General features: G+C 36.1%; 1 long non-coding RNA gene across 1 annotated transcript; it reads left to right on the top strand.

The window, feature by feature from the left end:
- The first annotated feature begins 234 nt into the window (after positions 1–234).
- LOC308706284 lies at positions 235–5,519 on the top strand. Its single transcript, XR_014032016.1, has 3 exons — positions 235–381; positions 831–947; positions 3,024–5,519. It is a non-coding gene; the product is annotated as an uncharacterized lncRNA (long non-coding RNA).

Raw genomic sequence — 5,519 nt, 5'->3', positions numbered from 1 at the left:
GAATTCACAAATAAAATAAACAACATCAGTAACATGCAACAGTGAATGAGTCCAGAAGGTAGCCTATACAGTTGCAAACTCTAGGCAATATATTTTAAGTTTGAATCTTTACCAACATCAAGCATATTTGGGGAGATAAATTTGTGTTTGTATAATCTCAAAACAAGATAACAGATTTTTATCTTGGTTGTCTTGTATAAACTTTGAAGATTAAACTAGATAGTTGGATTGGTTTCCGCCAGTAGAGGCGCTTGAGCAGCCGAAGCAATGACACACATCCGAGTCTAGAAGAAGAAGAGAAGTGAGCGAGGGAAGGGAACATAAACATGAGAAGTGGAACACAGCCGTTCATTCTGCTCTAAATCTGCTGTTTTTCAGACTGTGAGTACGTTCATTTTATCATTTATTAGGATAAATCTAAATACAAACGACTAAACGAGTCAGTTCATTTATTGAATCACTCAGAAATGAATCGGAAATGAACCGACTGATGTTGTTCAATACGCTCGTGAAACGTAAACTCGCTACTGACTGTTTTTTTCACATTACATTTTGTGAAGATTATGATTTGTGTTTTCATTTTATGTAATGAAACCTGATAAACAGAGTTTTTCATGCATGTAAATCATGTTAGAGCAACACAAAAATCAGCTAAAGGATTTGAATTGTTTCTTCAAAACACTTAAAGCTGGATAATTGAGAGTGATTGTAAGTGTGATGATCATCTGCTAAATGAGCAACAACGACCACAATTCACTCCTTCAGTCAGTGAAGCTCCCACAGCCGTTCATGAGAGTTTTAATGCTGGGAATATTCCCATCTTCCCACAGGAGAAGCAGCAAGTAGGAGGAATTACTCCAGGAGAAACTACTGACATACTATTGTAAAGATGGAGATTAAGGAAGAACCCTGCAGAATAAAAGATGAAGATACAGAGGAACAAATAGGTTGGTGTTTTCCTTCATTCTCTTTAATGACTGATGAGGAACATTAAGATGAAAACTGACATTTAACAATAACATCTAAAACTAGATCCTAGTAGACTCAGTTAGTACTGTTGCGGTAAAGGAATTTGTAAGCGTTTTTGTAAGTTGATCCTCTGTGTATGTAGATAGAAACGGCTCATTCGAATAAGATAGGCTAATAAAAACATAACGGTTCATTAAGTAAGGTCTTTATACACCACTGAAAACATAGATATGTATATGATATTGCAGTTCTGTCAACAGATCCTTCTATATATTACACAAAGCTCCTTTAAAAGATATATGTAATGAAACAAGGTGTTAATTATTTTAACTTTGAGCTCCACTTTTCAAGGTTCAGCTGTCCAGCAATGGATAACGCTGAAGCTAGTGCTTCACTTAATAAAGACCAATGGCATTGATTCAATGCATTGACCAGCGCTGACGCTGAAGCCATTCATGGGAAATACCCTTAAACGTTAAAAGGATAATACGACAAATAGCCTATTTCGCTTTCCTTGAACAACGGCAACCTTTCCCTCAAATATATATGACTTGGCCTCAAAGACAGACGCACGTAATCGCACGTGCTCAGTCGATCTCTCTCATTCACTGTCTATTTAGGCTTGTTAAGTGCAAATCTGCACGAAGCCTTTAAGTGCAAATCTGCATGAAGCCTTTGTACAAATCATCTTGATAAACACAGTCTTGTTATCATTATTTACTTATTTAACATTCAATAAACATGCACAAATTTCAAAACAAGAAAGTTATAGTCTTAAAGGAACACTCCACCTTTTTTTTCATATTATTCCCTTAACTAAGACGAGTTGATGCCTACCTTTCTCGTCTCAGTGCGTGCACTCAATCGTTTATACTCGTGTAACTGTATTTAAATAGGGAAAATGTGAAGGTGTTTGGTCGCTTCTAGCTTCATCTCTGTTTGTATCCTAATGAATGAACTGGGCTAAGCTAAGTGCTATCAAAGTGTCGCCGCGCGCCAGAGCGATTGATTATGTCGCCGCGCGCCAGAGACGAGAGAGGTATGTATCAACTCGACTTAGTTAAGGGAAGTTTAATATGAAAAAGCGGTGGAGTGTTCCTTTAAGTTATAGAAAAGAAAACATGCAAATATCGCGGTTGCTGCAGTTACTTGCTGTTGGATGTCATGATACCAAAATTCAAGTAGTCGGTACCGATACCATTACAATTTTACAATTTTAAAAAATATTCGATTCAATTTAATGACTTTATTATTCATGACGTAATCATAAGTAAATAATACATATAAGCATTGAAGGCTACATGCAGTTTAAACACTGTTCACACAAGTGAAAAATAAGCAACCTTCTATGCACACATTATTATTATTATTAGTAGTAGTATTTTTAATGCATGGAGACATATCTAAATCTTCTGTACAGTAGCCTAATATAATAATTTCTGTCAATTTCTTCAAGTTAAACCGAACCTTTATTTTGACGGGTTGCCGTGAAGACCTTTGAGTTTCTGTGTGTGTATGATATGACGATAGTTTTTCTCAAATGAAACGGTAAAATGCTCATGAAGTGACTCTCAGAGTCGCTCTGGAGATGAATTTCATCATGTCATCATATTGTGAGGCAGCAGAGACTGAAAACAGCACAAGTGTGACTCGTGCTTCTGTGTGTGTGTGTGTGTGTGTGTGTGGAAAATAAAACCGCAACTCTGCGCCATTCATTGACACAGAGACAAGCAGAACATGCAGGGTTAATATTTAAATAGTCTTTTTGCAGTTTAATATACACAGACACTATATATATTGTGGTATATATCGGCTACAGTGCTCCTAGTAAAAAAGTTAGTCTGGCGCTTAGATAAACACGGAAGCGACTGAAAGCAGCTGCCTGTTAGTGGGTACCGAATATACCCGGTACTACAGAAATGCTGGTATCGTCACATTTTCAAAATTTCAGTACCGACTTGGTTTCAGTACCCACAAAATGACTTGGTTATCGTGACAGCCCTAGACTCAGTAGTAAACTAGATTTCTTTTTGTTTCTCGTGTGTTGATTTTAGACCTGATGGAAGTGAATGAAGACAAATGTCATCGGTTCAAAAAACCTCATAATTGCACCAATAAAGATGGAAACACAGTAATTTCACAGACTTTCAACTGCTCTGTGTGTGGAAAGAGGTTTAAATATAAATCAGACCTTAAGAGACACTTGAGATTTCACACCGGAGAAAGGCCTTATTCATGCATTCAGTGTGGAAAGAGTTTTGTTGAGAGAGGAAGCCTAAATGTGCACATGAGAATTCACACTGGAGAAAAACCGTTCACATGCTCTCAGTGTGGAAAGAGTTACAGATTCAAAAGTCTTCTCAACAATCATCTGCGCACTCACACTGGAGTGAGATCATTCAGCTGTGATCAGTGTGATAAAACATTTGTTTTGGCATCAGGCTTAAGAAAACACCTTAAAGTTCATACTGGTGTCAAGCCTCACTTTTGTTCGTTTTGTGGAAAGGGTTTTACACTACTGGAAAATTTACAAGTGCACCAGAGTATTCATACTGGTGTGAGACCTCATATATGCCTTGACTGTGGGAAGACCTTCTCTACATCCAGTGCCTTAAAAAGACACCAGAGAGTTCATACTGGAGAGAAACCGTACAAGTGTTCACACTGTGGAAAGAGATTCTCTCAGTCAGGACACCTGAAAGCTCATGAGAGAGTTCATACTAGAGAGAAGCCGCACCAGTGCTCTTCATGTGAGAAGAGTTTCACCCAAACATCTCATTTACGAACTCATGAGAAAAAGTATTGCCTGAAGTTGTCAAAATAAGAAATGTTTCACATTTAGTTCCATCATTTACAAGTAAGTAATGTGATATTCAGATAAAGCAAAAGCTGCAATTCATTCTACAAAGTGGTTTCATTTGAAGTTTGATCGTTTGACATGGGGAACTTTTTTGGAAAGTCAAAGTAATAGTTTAGAAAATGAATGTGTTGCTGTGAAATTCAACAGTTAATGAAGAAATGTGTTCTGTTTATTTTGAGAAGATTATCACATTCATTGTGCAAATGAGCATTTGTGAAATAATGGAAACATTGGTCCGTTAAATCATCATCCATATCACTAACAACTTTTTTTTTTTTTAGTCTAGCGGTTTAGAGGTGATGCATTGAAAATATATTGAAAAGACTTAATTGCACTGAAATCAATGTGATTATTGTTCATGAGTGTACCATCCAGCCACACAAGAAAAGCCACTGTGTGAATAATATGCTGATGCGATTTGCTGCTCAATAAAAATGTCTGATTATCAATGTTTAACTTTTTTTATTTCAGGATTCTTTGATGAATAGAAAGTTCAAAAGAGATTTATCTGAAATAGAAAGCTTTTGAAACATTATAAATGTCTTTACTGTCCCTTTTGATTAATTTAATGCATCCTTGCTGAATTAAACTAGGCTATTACTTTAATTTCCTTAATTCTTTCTGACCCAAAACTTTTGAACTATAGTGTATAATGTTACAAAAGCTTTCTATTTCAGATAAATCCTATTATTTTGAACAATGGTTTGTGTGTAATATAAAAACTTTTTTGTATGATACTTTTTAGAATTTAATTGTACATAAATAGGTTAAGCAAAACAAAAGTGTTTGTCTGAGATCCTTTAATACACATACTTAACTGCAGACACTGAAATAACATGCACTATATGGTACTGTAGCATAAGGAGTAGTAAAATCACGCACATCCCAGTCAAGTACGGGTGCTGGATCTCAGGGTGCTGATTAGTCTGAGGAAGGGCCGTAAAGGCCCGAAACGTCACATTTAAAATAAATTTGTGAATGGGAGCTCTCCAGTGTGCGGATCTTTACTTTGTAACTATATGGTACTGTACACATATTTTGTGTGTCCATTATTTCCCTATAAAGAATCATGATTGCCCCGTATTTTACTTTTCTGAAATTGGCAACCCTACTGGTACACGTTGTGCAATTTTGGGCTGTCCCAGATGAAAGATGACCAATCGTGGCGATGTCTGTGGCTCCTAAACGCTAGTCCTACTTCATACAGTGAAAGAGGTTTGAAGACAGCCGCTGTCACGGTCTTGCGACCAATGACAGTGCCAGAAATTTAGCATGATCATCTTGTAGCACTTGCGTTCTCCAACAAAACACTTACGCTACTGGACCAGTTCTAGATTCTAATGGAGTGGGGGCAGATATATAAAATTAGACTGGAGACCAGATTTTAGATACAAAAAAAGCTGGCCCTTTACTATTGACTGACAAACAATACACAGAACAGTAATTCAGTTGAAATATCCTACAGGTTACAAAAGGTAAGTAATAAAAGTAAACACTTATCACCCGCCTTGGCTTTAATAATTTAGTAATTAATAATAGGTTAATTAGCATTAGTAAAGGTTAATTAATTATACCTATTTAGGTTTTGCTAATTTTTCTGATTTAACTATTTATTTATTTATTTATTTTACAGACAAGAGAACGATTTCATCAAACCAAAAATAAGCAAAGTGAAACAATCATACGTTAT

This window comes from Scardinius erythrophthalmus, assembly GCF_964197995.2.
Source record: "Scardinius erythrophthalmus genome assembly, chromosome: 17".
NCBI lineage: Eukaryota > Metazoa > Chordata > Actinopteri > Cypriniformes > Leuciscidae > Scardinius > Scardinius erythrophthalmus.
The sequence above is the reverse complement of the archived record's forward strand: the minus strand, read 5'-3'. Positions and strand labels throughout refer to the sequence as shown.